At 35.4% G+C, this 14,281-nt stretch overlaps 14 non-coding genes across 14 annotated transcripts; all 14 read right to left on the bottom strand.

Moving 5' to 3' along the window:
• Positions 1 to 410: 410 nt before the first annotated feature.
• TRNAS-UGA (transfer RNA serine (anticodon UGA)) lies at positions 411 to 492 on the bottom strand. Its single transcript has one exon. It is a non-coding gene; the product is annotated as a tRNA-Ser (tRNA).
• Positions 493 to 1,271: 779 nt separating this feature from the next.
• On the bottom strand, positions 1,272 to 1,353 carry TRNAS-UGA (transfer RNA serine (anticodon UGA)). The gene has a single exon. It is a non-coding gene; the product is annotated as a tRNA-Ser (tRNA).
• A 1,639-nt stretch (positions 1,354 to 2,992) lies between these two features.
• On the bottom strand, positions 2,993 to 3,074 carry TRNAS-UGA (transfer RNA serine (anticodon UGA)). The gene has a single exon. It is a non-coding gene; the product is annotated as a tRNA-Ser (tRNA).
• Positions 3,075 to 3,853: 779 nt separating this feature from the next.
• On the bottom strand, positions 3,854 to 3,935 carry TRNAS-UGA (transfer RNA serine (anticodon UGA)). The gene has a single exon. It is a non-coding gene; the product is annotated as a tRNA-Ser (tRNA).
• A 929-nt stretch (positions 3,936 to 4,864) lies between these two features.
• Positions 4,865 to 4,946, bottom strand: TRNAS-UGA (transfer RNA serine (anticodon UGA)). Its single transcript has one exon. It is a non-coding gene; the product is annotated as a tRNA-Ser (tRNA).
• A 779-nt stretch (positions 4,947 to 5,725) lies between these two features.
• Positions 5,726 to 5,807, bottom strand: TRNAS-UGA (transfer RNA serine (anticodon UGA)). The gene has a single exon. It is a non-coding gene; the product is annotated as a tRNA-Ser (tRNA).
• Positions 5,808 to 6,586: 779 nt separating this feature from the next.
• TRNAS-UGA (transfer RNA serine (anticodon UGA)) lies at positions 6,587 to 6,668 on the bottom strand. The gene has a single exon. It is a non-coding gene; the product is annotated as a tRNA-Ser (tRNA).
• A 779-nt stretch (positions 6,669 to 7,447) lies between these two features.
• On the bottom strand, positions 7,448 to 7,529 carry TRNAS-UGA (transfer RNA serine (anticodon UGA)). The gene has a single exon. It is a non-coding gene; the product is annotated as a tRNA-Ser (tRNA).
• Positions 7,530 to 8,308: 779 nt separating this feature from the next.
• On the bottom strand, positions 8,309 to 8,391 carry TRNAS-UGA (transfer RNA serine (anticodon UGA)). The gene has a single exon. It is a non-coding gene; the product is annotated as a tRNA-Ser (tRNA).
• Positions 8,392 to 10,029: 1,638 nt separating this feature from the next.
• TRNAS-UGA (transfer RNA serine (anticodon UGA)) lies at positions 10,030 to 10,111 on the bottom strand. The gene has a single exon. It is a non-coding gene; the product is annotated as a tRNA-Ser (tRNA).
• A 779-nt stretch (positions 10,112 to 10,890) lies between these two features.
• TRNAS-UGA (transfer RNA serine (anticodon UGA)) lies at positions 10,891 to 10,972 on the bottom strand. The gene has a single exon. It is a non-coding gene; the product is annotated as a tRNA-Ser (tRNA).
• Positions 10,973 to 11,901: 929 nt separating this feature from the next.
• TRNAS-UGA (transfer RNA serine (anticodon UGA)) lies at positions 11,902 to 11,983 on the bottom strand. The gene has a single exon. It is a non-coding gene; the product is annotated as a tRNA-Ser (tRNA).
• Positions 11,984 to 12,762: 779 nt separating this feature from the next.
• On the bottom strand, positions 12,763 to 12,844 carry TRNAS-UGA (transfer RNA serine (anticodon UGA)). Its single transcript has one exon. It is a non-coding gene; the product is annotated as a tRNA-Ser (tRNA).
• Positions 12,845 to 13,623: 779 nt separating this feature from the next.
• TRNAS-UGA (transfer RNA serine (anticodon UGA)) lies at positions 13,624 to 13,705 on the bottom strand. The gene has a single exon. It is a non-coding gene; the product is annotated as a tRNA-Ser (tRNA).
• Positions 13,706 to 14,281: the final 576 nt, after the last annotated feature.

Below are 14,281 nucleotides of genomic sequence, written 5' to 3' on the forward strand. Positions count from 1 at the left end.
GCACTGTGAACATGATTTCATACAGAATGTGAACTTTAAGTCCATCGTCTTAACTATGCGATCATAAAAAATGTATGCCATCACTGTTGGTTCTCCGATGTGTTTTAGTAACGAGTTTATTTACGTTATTTGACATTTGATTGCTGAAAAAATTTGGTGTAGAGCATTTTTAGCAACCAATACAGTTCTGATCAGAGTTTCCAGAGATCAGTGAATGATACCATTAATGTCCTGGGAAACATTTAGTAATGTTCCTTTTATTTTTCATACTGCTTAGTTTCAATTTTGAGACTCAAATTTTGGAATATGAATACTTGTCCCATTTCATATCATTTGGCCCATTTTACCAATATAAATATAGGTTTCCTGTTTTTGACAAATTCTAATATTTTTGTCATGTTAAAACACTACGCTGTGAACAGTATTTGAACATGTGCAGGTAAACCCCATTGGATTTCAAGTCCAACACCTTAACCACTCGGCCATCACAGCCAACTCAAAGATTAGCTATTCATGTTTTTGCAAAGTGCATGCAGAGGGAGAACCTTGGAGAAATTTTGGGACTTAGTTCACCTGAATCTCTATTGATGAACTCTGTCATGGGCAAAATATCTTGGCTGACTCACTGAAAGAGAAAGGTGTGAACTCAGATTAACAAGTAGAAGGAGATAATTGGTTTGTATATTGAGGACTACTGGGATGTTGTTCACCAGATGTTTCTCATGGTCCCATTTGTGGTTAGAAACTGCACACTGCAAGGGAATTAATCTTCTTGATTTTTTTCTTAATCCCACCTTTTTCTATATTTTGTTTTCATTAAACTTTCACAAGCAAAATCCAATTTTTTAAAGGTAAAACACTGCACTGTGAACATGATTTCATACAGAATGTGAACTTTAAGTCCATCGTCTTAACTATGCGATCATAAAAAACGTATGCCATCACTGATGGTTCTCCGATGTGTTTTAGTAACGAGTTTATTTACGTTATTTGACATTTGATTGCTGAAAAAATTTGGTGTAGAGTATTTTTGGCAACCAATACAGTTCTGATCAGAGTTTCCAGAGATCAGTGAATGATACCATTAATGTCCTGGGAAACATCTAGTAATGTTTCTTTTAGTTTTCATACTGCTTAGTTTCAATTTTGAGACTCAAATTTTGGAATATGAATACTTGTCCCATTTCATATCATTTGGCCCATTTTACCAATATAAATATAGCTTTACTGTTTTTGACAAATTCTAATGTTTTTGTCATGTTAAAACACTACGCTGTGAACAGGATTTGAACCTGTGCGGGGAAACCCCATTGGATTTCAAGTCCAACGCCTTAACCACTCGGCCATCACAGCCAACTCAAAGATTAGCTATTCATGTTTTTGCAAAGTGCATGCAGAGGGAGAGCCTTGGAGAAATTTTGGGACTTAGTTCACCTGAATCTCTATTGACGAACTCTGTCATGGGCAAAATATCTTGGCTGACTCACTGAAAGAGAAAGGTGTGAACTCAGATTAACAAGTAGAAGGAGATAATTGGTTTGTATATTGAGGACTACTGGGATGTTGTTCACCAGATGTTTCTCATGGTCCCATTTGTGGTTAGAAACTGCACACTGCCAGGGAATTAATCTTCTTGATTTTTTTCTTAATCCCACCTTTTTCTATATTTTGTTTTCATTAAACTTTCACAAGCAAAATCCAATTTTTTAAAGGTAAAACACTGCACTGTGAACATGATTTCATACAGAATGTGAACTTTAAGTCCATCGTCTTAACTATGAGATCATAAAAAATGTATGCCATCACTGTTGGTTCTCCGATGTGTTGTAGTAACGAGTTTATTTACGTTATTTGACATTTGATTGCTGAAAAAATTTGGTGTAGAGCATTTTTAGCAACCAATACAGTTCTGATCAGAGTTTCCAGAGATCAGTGAATGATACCATTAATGTCCTGGGAAACATCTAGTAATGTTTCTTTTAGTTTTCATACTGCTTAGTTTAAATTTTGAGACTCAAATTTTGGAATATGAATACTTGTCCCATTTCATATCATTTGGCCCATTTTACCAATAGAAATATAGGTTTCCTGTTTTTGACAAATTCTAATTTTTTTGTCATGTTAAAACTCTACGCTGTGAACAGGATTTGAACATGTGCAGGTAAACTCCATTGGATTTCAAGTCCAACACCTTAACCACTCGCCATCACAGCCAACTCAAAGATTAGCTATTCATGTTTTTGCAAAGTGCATGCAGAGGGAGAGCCTTGGAGAAATTTTGGGACTTAGTTCACCTGAATCTCTATTGACGAACTCTGTCATGGGCAAAATATCTTGGCTGACTCACTGAAAGAGAAAGGTGTGAACTCAGATTAACAAGTAGAAGGAGATAATTGGTTTGTACATTGAGGACTACAGGGATGTTGTTCACCAGATGTTTCTCATGGTCCCAATTGTGGTTGGAAACTGCACACTGCCAGGGAATTAATCTTCTTGATTTTTTTCTTAATCCCACCTTTTTCTATATTTTGTTTTCATTAAACTTTCACAAGCAAAATCCAATTTTTTAAAGGTAAAACACTGCACTGTGAACATGATTTCATACAGAATGTGAACTTTAAGTCCATCGTCTTAACTATGAGATCATAAAAAATGTATGCCATCACTGTTGGTTCTCCGATGTGTTGTAGTAACGAGTTTATTTACGTTATTTGACATTTGATTGCTGAAAAAATTTGGTGTAGAGCATTTTTAGCAACCAATACAGTTCTGATAAGAGTTTCCAGAGATCAGTGAATGATACCATTAATGTCCTGGGAAACATCTAGTAATGTTTCTTTTAGTTTTCATACTGCTTAGTTTCAATTTTGAGACTCAAATTTTGGAATATGAATACTTGTCCCATTTCATATCATTTGGCCCATTTTACCAATATAAATATAGGTTTCCTGTTTTTGACAAATTCTAATGTTTTTGTCATGTTAAAACACTACACTGTGAACAGGATTTGAACCTGTGCGGGGAAACCCCATCGGATTTCAAGTCCAACGCCTTAACCACTCGGCCATCACAGCCAACTCAAAGATTAGCTATTCATGTTTTTGCAAAGTGCATGCAGAGGGAGAACCTTGGAGAAATTTTGGGACTTAGTTCACCTGAATCTCTAATGACGAACTCTGTCATGGGCAAAATATCTTGGCTGACTCACTGAAAGAGAAAGGTGTGAACTCAGATTAACAAGTAGAAGGAGATAATTGGTTTGTATATTGAGGACTACAGGGATGTTGTTCACCAGATGTTTCTCATGGTCCCAATTGTGGTTGGAAACTGCACACTGCCAGGGAATTAATCTTCTTGATTTTTTTCCTAATTCCACCTTTTTCTATATTTTGTTTTCATTAAACTTTTACAAGCAAAATCCAATTTTTTAAAGGTAAAACACTGCACTGTGAACATGATTTCATACAGAATGTGAACTTTAAGTCCATCGTCTTAACTATGAGATCATAAAAAATGTATGCCATCACTGTTGGTTCTCCGATGTGTTTTAGTAACGAGTTTATTTACGTTATTTGACTTTTTATTGCTGAAAAAATTTGGTGTAGAGCATTTTTAGCAACCAATACAGTTCTGATCAGAGTTTCCAGAGATCAGTGAATGATACCATTAATGTCCTGGGAAACATATAGTAATGTTTCTTTTAGTTTTCATACTGCTTAGTTTCAATTTTGAGACTCAAATTTTGGAATATGAATACTTGTCCCATTTCATATCATTTGGCCCATTTTACAAATATAAATATAGGTTTCCTGTTATTGACAAATTCTAATGTTTTTGTCATGTTAAAACACTACGCTGTGAACAGGATTTGAACATGTGCAGGTAAACCCCATTGGATTTCAAGTCCAACATCTTAACCACTCGGCCATCACAGCCAACTCAAAGATTAGCTATTCATGTTTTTGCAAAGTGCATGCAGAGGGAGAACCTTGGAGAAATTTTGGGACTTAGTTCACCTGAATCTCTATTGACGAACTCTGTCATGGGCAAAATATCTTGGCTGACTCACTGAAAGAGAAAGGTGTGAACTCAGATTAACAAGTAGAAGGAGATAATTGGTTTGTATATTGAGGACTACAGGGATGTTGTTCACCAGATGTTTCTCATGGTCCCAATTGTGGTTGGAAACTGCACACTGCCAGGGAATTAATCTTCTTGATTTTTTTCCTAATTCCACCTTTTTCTATATTTTGTTTTCATTAAACTTTTACAAGCAAAATCCAATTTTTTAAAGGTAAAACACTGCACTGTGAACATGATTTCATACAGAATGTGAACTTTAAGTCCATCGTCTTAACTATGAGATCATAAAAAATGTATGCCATCACTGTTGGTCCTCCGATGTGTTTTAGTAATGAGTTTATTTACGTTATTTGACATTTGATTGCTGAAAAAATTTGGTGTAGAGCATTTTTAGCAACCAATACAGTTCTGATCAGAGTTTCCAGAGATCAGTGAATGATACCATTAATGTCCTGGGAAACATCTAGTAATGTTTCTTTTAGTTTTCAAACTGCTTATTTTCAATTTTGAGACTCAAATTTTGGAATAAGAATACTTAATTATTTCATATCATTTGGCCCATTTTACCAATATAAATATAGCTTTATTATTTTTAACAAATTCTAATGTTTTTGTCATGTTAAAACACTACGCTGTGAACAGAATTTGAACATGTGCAGGTAAACCCCATTGGATTTCTAGTCCAACACCTTAACCACTCGGCCATCACAGCCAACTCAAATACAAATATAGCTTTACTGTTTTTGACAAATTCTAATGTTTTTGTCATGTTAAAACACTACGCTGTGAACAGGATTTGAAACTGTGCGGGGAAACCCCATTGGATTTCAAGTCCAACAACTGAACCACTCGGCCATCACAGCCAACTCAAAGATTAGCTATTCATGTTTTTGCAAAGTGCATGCAGAGGGAGAGCCTTGGAGAAATTTTGGGACTTAGTTCACCTGAATCTCTATTGACGAACTCTGTGATGGGCAAAATATCTTGGCTGACTCACTGAAAGAGAAAGGTGTGAACTCAGATTAACAAGTAGAAGGAGATAATTGGTTTGTACATTGAGGACTACAGGGATGTTGTTCACCAGATGTTTCTCATGGTCCCAATTGTGGTTGGAAACTGCACACTGCCAGGGAATTAATCTTCTTGATTTTTTTCTTAATCCCACCTTTTTCTATATTTTGTTTTCATTAAACTTGCACAAGCAAAATCCAATTTTTTAAAGGTAAAACACTGCACTGTGAACATGATTTCATACAGAATGTGAACTTTAAGTCCATCGTCTTAACTATGCGATCATAAAAAATGTATGCCATCACTGTTGGTTCTCCGATGTGTTTTAGTAACGAGTTTATTTACGTTATTTGACATTTGATTGCTGAAAAAATTTGGTGTAGAGCATTTTTAGCAACCAATACAGTTCTGATCAGAGTTTCCAGAGATCAGTGAATGATACCATTAATGTCCTGGGAAACATTTAGTAATGTTCCTTTTATTTTTCATACTGCTTAGTTTCAATTTTGAGACTCAAATTTTGGAATATGAATACTTGTCCCATTTCATATCATTTGGCCCATTTTACCAATATAAATATAGGTTTCCTGTTTTTGACAAATTCTAATATTTTTGTCATGTTAAAACACTACGCTGTGAACAGTATTTGAACATGTGCAGGTAAACCCCATTGGATTTCAAGTCCAACACCTTAACCACTCGGCCATCACAGCCAACTCAAAGATTAGCTATTCATGTTTTTGCAAAGTGCATGCAGAGGGAGAACCTTGGAGAAATTTTGGGACTTAGTTCACCTGAATCTCTATTGATGAACTCTGTCATGGGCAAAATATCTTGGCTGACTCACTGAAAGAGAAAGGTGTGAACTCAGATTAACAAGTAGAAGGAGATAATTGGTTTGTATATTGAGGACTACTGGGATGTTGTTCACCAGATGTTTCTCATGGTCCCATTTGTGGTTAGAAACTGCACACTGCAAGGGAATTAATCTTCTTGATTTTTTTCTTAATCCCACCTTTTTCTATATTTTGTTTTCATTAAACTTTCACAAGCAAAATCCAATTTTTTAAAGGTAAAACACTGCACTGTGAACATGATTTCATACAGAATGTGAACTTTAAGTCCATCGTCTTAACTATGCGATCATAAAAAACGTATGCCATCACTGATGGTTCTCCGATGTGTTTTAGTAACGAGTTTATTTACGTTATTTGACATTTGATTGCTGAAAAAATTTGGTGTAGAGTATTTTTGGCAACCAATACAGTTCTGATCAGAGTTTCCAGAGATCAGTGAATGATACCATTAATGTCCTGGGAAACATCTAGTAATGTTTCTTTTAGTTTTCATACTGCTTAGTTTCAATTTTGAGACTCAAATTTTGGAATATGAATACTTGTCCCATTTCATATCATTTGGCCCATTTTACCAATATAAATATAGCTTTACTGTTTTTGACAAATTCTAATGTTTTTGTCATGTTAAAACACTACGCTGTGAACAGGATTTGAACCTGTGCGGGGAAACCCCATTGGATTTCAAGTCCAACGCCTTAACCACTCGGCCATCACAGCCAACTCAAAGATTAGCTATTCATGTTTTTGCAAAGTGCATGCAGAGGGAGAGCCTTGGAGAAATTTTGGGACTTAGTTCACCTGAATCTCTATTGACGAACTCTGTCATGGGCAAAATATCTTGGCTGACTCACTGAAAGAGAAAGGTGTGAACTCAGATTAACAAGTAGAAGGAGATAATTGGTTTGTACATTGAGGACTACAGGGATGTTGTTCACCAGATGTTTCTCATGGTCCCAATTGTGGTTGGAAACTGCACACTGCCAGGGAATTAATCTTCTTGATTTTTTTCTTAATCCCACCTTTTTCTATATTTTGTTTTCATTAAACTTTCACAAGCAAAATCCAATTTTTTAAAGGTAAAACACTGCACTGTGAACATGATTTCATACAGAATGTGAACTTTAAGTCCATCGTCTTAACTATGCGATCATAAAAAATGTATGCCATCACTGTTGGTTCTCCGATGTGTTTTAGTAACGAGTTTATTTACGTTATTTGACATTTGATTGCTGAAAAAATTTGGTGTAGAGCATTTTTAGCAACCAATACAGTTCTGATCAAAGTCTCCAGAGATCAGTGAATGATACCATTAATGTCCTGGGAAACATTTAGTAATGTTCCTTTTATTTTTCATACTGCTTAGTTTCAATTTTGAGACTCAAATTTTGGAATATGAATACTTGTCCCATTTCATATCATTTGGCCCATTTTACCAACATAAATATAGCTTTACTGTTTTTGACAAATTCTAATGTTTTTGTCATGTTAAAACACTACGCTGTGAACAGCATTTGAACCTGTGCGGGGAAACCCCATTGGATTTCAAATCCAACGCCTTAACCACTCGGCCATCACAGCCAACTCGAAAATTAGCTATTCATGTTTTTGCAAAGTGCATGCAGAGGGAGAGCCTTGGAGAAATTTTGGGACTTAGTTCACCTGAATCTCTATTGATGAACTCTGTCATGGGCAAAATATCTTGGCTGACTCACTGAAAGAGAAAGGTGTGAACTCAGATTAACAAGTAGAAGGAGATAATTGGTTTGTATATTGAGGACTACTGGGATGTTGTTCACCAGATGTTTCTCATGGTCCCATTTGTGGTTAGAAACTGCACACTGCAAGGGAATTAATCTTCTTGATTTTTTTCTTAATCCCACCTTTTTCTATATTTTGTTTTCATTAAACTTTCACAAGCAAAATCCAATTTTTTAAAGGTAAAACACTGCACTGTGAACATGATTTCATACAGAATGTGAACTTTAAGTCCATCGTCTTAACTATGAGATCATAAAAAATGTATGCCATCACTGTTGGTTCTCCGATGTGTTGTAGTAACGAGTTTATTTACGTTATTTGACATTTGATTGCTGAAAAAATTTGGTGTAGAGCATTTTTAGCAACCAATACAGTTCTGATAAGAGTTTCCAGAGATCAGTGAATGATACCATTAATGTCCTGGGAAACATCTAGTAATGTTTCTTTTAGTTTTCATACTGCTTAGTTTCAATTTTGAGACTCAAATTTTGGAATATGAATACTTGTCCCATTTCATATCATTTGGCCCATTTTACCAATATAAATATAGGTTTCCTGTTTTTGACAAATTCTAATGTTTTTGTCATGTTAAAACACTACGCTGTGAACAGGATTTGAACATGTGCAGGTAAACCCCATTGGATTTCAAGTCCAACACCTTAACCACTTGGCCATCACAGGCAACTCAAAGATTAGCTATTCATGTTTTTGCAAAGTGCATGCAGAGGGAGAGCCTTGGAGAAATTTTGGGACTTAGTTCACCTGAATCTCTATTGACGAACTCTGTCATGGGCAAAATATCTTGGCTGACTCACTGAAAGAGAAAGGTGTGAACTCAGATTAACAAGTAGAAGGAGATAATTGGTTTGTATATTGAGGACTACTGGGATGTTGTTCACCAGATGTTTCTCATGGTCCCATTTGTGGTTAGAAACTGCACACTGCCAGGGAATTAATCTTCTTGATTTTTTTCTTAATCCCACCTTTTTCTATATTTTGTTTTCATTAAACTTTCACAAGCAAAATCCAATTTTTTAAAGGTAAAACACTGCACTGTGAACATGATTTCATACAGAATGTGAACTTTAAGTCCATCGTCTTAACTATGAGATCATAAAAAATGTATGCCATCACTGTTGGTTCTCCGATGTGTTGTAGTAACGAGTTTATTTACGTTATTTGACATTTGATTGCTGAAAAAATTTGGTGTAGAGCATTTTTAGCAACCAATACAGTTCTGATCAGAGTTTCCAGAGATCAGTGAATGATACCATTAATGTCCTGGGAAACATCTAGTAATGTTTCTTTTAGTTTTCATACTGCTTAGTTTAAATTTTGAGACTCAAATTTTGGAATATGAATACTTGTCCCATTTCATATCATTTGGCCCATTTTACCAATAGAAATATAGGTTTCCTGTTTTTGACAAATTCTAATTTTTTTGTCATGTTAAAACTCTACGCTGTGAACAGGATTTGAACATGTGCAGGTAAACTCCATTGGATTTCAAGTCCAACACCTTAACCACTCGCCATCACAGCCAACTCAAAGATTAGCTATTCATGTTTTTGCAAAGTGCATGCAGAGGGAGAGCCTTGGAGAAATTTTGGGACTTAGTTCACCTGAATCTCTATTGACGAACTCTGTCATGGGCAAAATATCTTGGCTGACTCACTGAAAGAGAAAGGTGTGAACTCAGATTAACAAGTAGAAGGAGATAATTGGTTTGTACATTGAGGACTACAGGGATGTTGTTCACCAGATGTTTCTCATGGTCCCAATTGTGGTTGGAAACTGCACACTGCCAGGGAATTAATCTTCTTGATTTTTTTCTTAATCCCACCTTTTTCTATATTTTGTTTTCATTAAACTTTCACAAGCAAAATCCAATTTTTTAAAGGTAAAACACTGCACTGTGAACATGATTTCATACAGAATGTGAACTTTAAGTCCATCGTCTTAACTATGAGATCATAAAAAATGTATGCCATCACTGTTGGTTCTCCGATGTGTTGTAGTAACGAGTTTATTTACGTTATTTGACATTTGATTGCTGAAAAAATTTGGTGTAGAGCATTTTTAGCAACCAATACAGTTCTGATAAGAGTTTCCAGAGATCAGTGAATGATACCATTAATGTCCTGGGAAACATCTAGTAATGTTTCTTTTAGTTTTCATACTGCTTAGTTTCAATTTTGAGACTCAAATTTTGGAATATGAATACTTGTCCCATTTCATATCATTTGGCCCATTTTACCAATATAAATATAGGTTTCCTGTTTTTGACAAATTCTAATGTTTTTGTCATGTTAAAACACTACACTGTGAACAGGATTTGAACCTGTGCGGGGAAACCCCATCGGATTTCAAGTCCAACGCCTTAACCACTCGGCCATCACAGCCAACTCAAAGATTAGCTATTCATGTTTTTGCAAAGTGCATGCAGAGGGAGAACCTTGGAGAAATTTTGGGACTTAGTTCACCTGAATCTCTAATGACGAACTCTGTCATGGGCAAAATATCTTGGCTGACTCACTGAAAGAGAAAGGTGTGAACTCAGATTAACAAGTAGAAGGAGATAATTGGTTTGTATATTGAGGACTACAGGGATGTTGTTCACCAGATGTTTCTCATGGTCCCAATTGTGGTTGGAAACTGCACACTGCCAGGGAATTAATCTTCTTGATTTTTTTCCTAATTCCACCTTTTTCTATATTTTGTTTTCATTAAACTTTTACAAGCAAAATCCAATTTTTTAAAGGTAAAACACTGCACTGTGAACATGATTTCATACAGAATGTGAACTTTAAGTCCATCGTCTTAACTATGAGATCATAAAAAATGTATGCCATCACTGTTGGTTCTCCGATGTGTTTTAGTAACGAGTTTATTTACGTTATTTGACTTTTTATTGCTGAAAAAATTTGGTGTAGAGCATTTTTAGCAACCAATACAGTTCTGATCAGAGTTTCCAGAGATCAGTGAATGATACCATTAATGTCCTGGGAAACATATAGTAATGTTTCTTTTAGTTTTCATACTGCTTAGTTTCAATTTTGAGACTCAAATTTTGGAATATGAATACTTGTCCCATTTCATATCATTTGGCCCATTTTACAAATATAAATATAGGTTTCCTGTTATTGACAAATTCTAATGTTTTTGTCATGTTAAAACACTACGCTGTGAACAGGATTTGAACATGTGCAGGTAAACCCCATTGGATTTCAAGTCGAACATCTTAACCACTCGGCCATCACAGCCAACTCAAAGATTAGCTATTCATGTTTTTGCAAAGTGCATGCAGAGGGAGAACCTTGGAGAAATTTTGGGACTTAGTTCACCTGAATCTCTATTGACGAACTCTGTCATGGGCAAAATATCTTGGCTGACTCACTGAAAGAGAAAGGTGTGAACTCAGATTAACAAGTAGAAGGAGATAATTGGTTTGTATATTGAGGACTACAGGGATGTTGTTCACCAGATGTTTCTCATGGTCCCAATTGTGGTTGGAAACTGCACACTGCCAGGGAATTAATCTTCTTGATTTTTTTCCTAATTCCACCTTTTTCTATATTTTGTTTTCATTAAACTTTTACAAGCAAAATCCAATTTTTTAAAGGTAAAACACTGCACTGTGAACATGATTTCATACAGAATGTGAACTTTAAGTCCATCGTCTTAACTATGAGATCATAAAAAATGTATGCCATCACTGTTGGTCCTCCGATGTGTTTTAGTAATGAGTTTATTTACGTTATTTGACATTTGATTGCTGAAAAAATTTGGTGTAGAGCATTTTTAGCAACCAATACAGTTCTGATCAGAGTTTCCAGAGATCAGTGAATGATACCATTAATGTCCTGGGAAACATCTAGTAATGTTTCTTTTAGTTTTCAAACTGCTTATTTTCAATTTTGAGACTCAAATTTTGGAATAAGAATACTTAATTATTTCATATCATTTGGCCCATTTTACCAATATAAATATAGCTTTATTATTTTTAACAAATTCTAATGTTTTTGTCATGTTAAAACACTACGCTGTGAACAGAATTTGAACATGTGCAGGTAAACCCCATTGGATTTCTAGTCCAACACCTTAACCACTCGGCCATCACAGCCAACTCAAATACAAATATAGCTTTACTGTTTTTGACAAATTCTAATGTTTTTGTCATGTTAAAACACTACGCTGTGAACAGGATTTGAAACTGTGCGGGGAAACCCCATTGGATTTCAAGTCCAACAACTGAACCACTCGGCCATCACAGCCAACTCAAAGATTAGCTATTCATGTTTTTGCAAAGTGCATGCAGAGGGAGAGCCTTGGAGAAATTTTGGGACTTAGTTCACCTGAATCTCTATTGACGAACTCTGTGATGGGCAAAATATCTTGGCTGACTCACTGAAAGAGAAAGGTGTGAACTCAGATTAACAAGTAGAAGGAGATAATTGGTTTGTACATTGAGGACTACAGGGATGTTGTTCACCAGATGTTTCTCATGGTCCCAATTGTGGTTGGAAACTGCACACTGCCAGGGAATTAATCTTCTTGATTTTTTTCTTAATCCCACCTTTTTCTATATTTTGTTTTCATTAAACTTGCACAAGCAAAATCCAATTTTTTAAAGGTAAAACACTGCACTGTGAACATGATTTCATACAGAATGTGAACTTTAAGTCCATCGTCTTAACTATGCGATCATAAAAAATGTATGCCATCACTGTTGGTTCTCCGATGTGTTTTAGTAACGAGTTTATTTACGTTATTTGACATTTGATTGCTGAAAAAATTTGGTGTAGAGCATTTTTAGCAACCAATACAGTTCTGATCAGAGTTTCCAGAGATCAGTGAATGATACCATTAATGTCCTGGGAAACATTTAGTAATGTTCCTTTTATTTTTCATACTGCTTAGTTTCAATTTTGAGACTCAAATTTTGGAATATGAATACTTGTCCCATTTCATATCATTTGGCCCATTTTACCAATATAAATATAGGTTTCCTGTTTTTGACAAATTCTAATATTTTTGTCATGTTAAAACACTACGCTGTGAACAGTATTTGAACATGTGCAGGTAAACCCCATTGGATTTCAAGTCCAACACCTTAACCACTCGGCCATCACAGCCAACTCAAAGATTAGCTATTCATGTTTTTGCAAAGTGCATGCAGAGGGAGAACCTTGGAGAAATTTTGGGACTTAGTTCACCTGAATCTCTATTGATGAACTCTGTCATGGGCAAAATATCTTGGCTGACTCACTGAAAGAGAAAGGTGTGAACTCAGATTAACAAGTAGAAGGAGATAATTGGTTTGTATATTGAGGACTACTGGGATGTTGTTCACCAGATGTTTCTCATGGTCCCATTTGTGGTTAGAAACTGCACACTGCAAGGGAATTAATCTTCTTGATTTTTTTCTTAATCCCACCTTTTTCTATATTTTGTTTTCATTAAACTTTCACAAGCAAAATCCAATTTTTTAAAGGTAAAACACTGCACTGTGAACATGATTTCATACAGAATGTGAACTTTAAGTCCATCGTCTTAACTATGCGATCATAAAAAACGTATGCCATCACTGATGGTTCTCCGATGTGTTTTAGTAACGAGTTTATTTACGTTATTTGACATTTGATTGCTGAAAAAATTTGGTGTAGAGTATTTTTGGCAACCAATACAGTTCTGATCAGAGTTTCCAGAGATCAGTGAATGATACCATTAATGTCCTGGGAAACATCTAGTAATGTTTCTTTTAGTTTTCATACTGCTTAGTTTCAATTTTGAGACTCAAATTTTGGAATATGAATACTTGTCCCATTTCATATCATTTGGCCCATTTTACCAATATAAATATAGCTTTACTGTTTTTGACAAATTCTAATGTTTTTGTCATGTTAAAACACTACGCTGTGAACAGGATTTGAACCTGTGCGGGGAAACCCCATTGGATTTCAAGTCCAACGCCTTAACCACTCGGCCATCACAGCCAACTCAAAGATTAGCTATTCATGTTTTTGCAAAGTGCATGCAGAGGGAGAGCCTTGGAGAAATTTTGGGACTTAGTTCACCTGAATCTCTATTGACGAACTCTGTCATGGGCAAAATATCTTGGCTGACTCACTGAAAGAGAAAGGTGTGAACTCAGATTAACAAGTAGAAGGAGATAATTGGTTTGTACATTGAGGACTACAGGGATGTTGTTCACCAGATGTTTCTCATGGTCCCAATTGTGGTTGGAAACTGCACACTGCCAGGGAATTAATCTTCTTGATTTTTTTCTTAATCCCACCTTTTTCTATATTTTGTTTTCATTAAACTTTCACAAGCAAAATCCAATTTTTTAAAGGTAAAACACTGCACTGTGAACATGATTTCATACAGAATGTGAACTTTAAGTCCATCGTCTTAACTATGCGATCATAAAAAATGTATGCCATCACTGTTGGTTCTCCGATGTGTTTTAGTAACGAGTTTATTTACGTTATTTGACATTTGATTGCTGAAAAAATTTGGTGTAGAGCATTTTTAGCAACCAATACAGTTCTGATCAAAGTCTCCAGAGA

The sequence above is a fragment of the Ranitomeya variabilis genome, chromosome 5 (assembly GCF_051348905.1).
Source record: "Ranitomeya variabilis isolate aRanVar5 chromosome 5, aRanVar5.hap1, whole genome shotgun sequence".
NCBI classification, from domain to species: Eukaryota; Metazoa; Chordata; class Amphibia; order Anura; family Dendrobatidae; genus Ranitomeya; species Ranitomeya variabilis.